This window comes from Gossypium arboreum, chromosome 7, assembly GCF_025698485.1.
Source record: "Gossypium arboreum isolate Shixiya-1 chromosome 7, ASM2569848v2, whole genome shotgun sequence".
Classification (NCBI taxonomy): Eukaryota; Viridiplantae; Streptophyta; class Magnoliopsida; order Malvales; family Malvaceae; genus Gossypium; species Gossypium arboreum.
In genome coordinates this window covers 95,474,403-95,476,424 of record NC_069076.1, presented here as the reverse complement: position 1 = coordinate 95,476,424, position 2,022 = coordinate 95,474,403, and positions in this window count along the sequence as shown.

The window sequence follows — 2,022 nt, the reverse complement described above, 5'->3', positions numbered from 1 at the left end:
GACTCACGTAGCAAGGAGATGGTACACTTTAAGCACTCATCGGTGTACAAGATAGCTCATCGAGCACCGGATAGTGTTATCCAACCAAAATTCAGCTTGCTCGGCACCGTCGCTATCCATAGCCCCGAATTCGGTGGCCCTATGTTTACTAATTTCACGATTGGGGCTTACTTGACCTTATTTGGTTAGTTACCGGAGGTATTGTAGGTGTGGGGGTTGCATTTGTCGGGAGTGGAGGTTGTGGAACAGCCATGTTAGTTCGAATGTATTGGTTATACCATTCATTCATCACACTATAAAAGGCTTGCCTAGCCTCATCATTCAGATTGCTGGTCATAGGTTGAGAGTCCTCCGCGCTGTCCCTTGCTTGGAGCAGCGCCACACTCTCCACATCATCAGCTATCGCTCGGTTGGGATCGGGATCCATTACTATAAACAAACACAAAGTCAAATTGTCAGAAGTCACCACACTATCGACTCATCATTTAATGGCATGTATAGCTAGACCCCAAACACATCACGGTAGTCCTAGAATCGACTAAACCGTGGCTCTGATACCAATAAAATTGTAACACCCTGAACCCGAGACCGTTGCCGGTGTCGGACACGAGGGGTTAACAAGCCAAGTCCACATATTTGCCCACCAATTTGACATTTCCAGTCAGGCTGGAAAACTGCGTCACTGTCGCCTTAAAAATCATATCTCGAGTTTCAAAACTCGGAAACTGGTTTCGTAAATTTTCCCTGAATTTAGACTCATATATCCATCCATGGATTTATTTCTAGAATTTTTGGTCGGGCCAATTGGTACAGTTTATTAGTTAAAGTCACCCATGTTACAGGGATCGACTGCTCTGACCTTCGCGCGTTATAACTTGAATATCTCTCTGTACAGGGCTTTAATACTGGTGCCGTTTGTTTCTAATGAAACTAGACTCAAAATGGAATCTGTACATATAAGGCATGACTCCTAATTCTTTCTGGATAATTTATAGTAAATTTTAAAGTTGCGACAGGGGACCCAGAAACCGTTCTGGCCCTGTCTCACAATAGCTTTCATATCTCTTAACATGTAGCTCCTATGACCATTTCGTTTCTTCCATATGAAAATAGACTCATCAAGGTTCATTTACATAGCTTATTCACTATTTAATACCATTCCTACAAATTTTGGTGATTTTTCACATTCACGTCACTGCAGCTGGCAGCTTCTGTTTTAAGGTAGGTCTTACCTATTTTGTAGTCTCCATGAACCAACTAGTCTTGCCATACAAAGGTTCATATATGATCATTTTAACCATACCAATGGCTGATCATGTGACCAACACTCCCATTTCCAATCCATAATCACATCATGACACCATATATATATATATACAACCCACAAACGGTCTAAGTCCATACTCTACTTTTACGAGCCATTTTCGCATGGCCGCATACATATACATCACAACATAATTGAACCAACAAGGGTAGTCCTATACATGCCATTTCAAATTCCAACCAAAATTATACCAAGATGGAGGCTTTGATAGTGTAGATGACTTGACCTTAATGATCCCGAATCCGATTGCCATCAAGCAAAATCAGAAAGCGAGAGCCAAAGCAACGGGTAAGCATATTTATGCTTAGTAAGTCTCAAGCAATAAATTCAGCTTTAATTAAAGCAATACATTCACATAGCCAAATGCATCATTTCATTAATACACGTTCACATAATCATACTTACTTCACCATCCCAACTCTTATGTTCATACACAAATAACGGCTTCGTTAAGGCCGATAACTCGTTCCATCATAGGAGCGGATATTCATACGCTCTTACTCCTAGCGCAAGCACACACCACACTTACCTTGTCATTGGGAAATTTCACAAGTGCATTAGCTAAAATTTTCCAGCAAGCTTATAATTTTCAAATCACATACCTTCGGAGTTTAACCGGATATCGCTACTCGTTCAATCGCCTTCGGGACATAGCCCGGTTATGGTAACCCGCACCAAGGCCTACGGGACTTAACTCG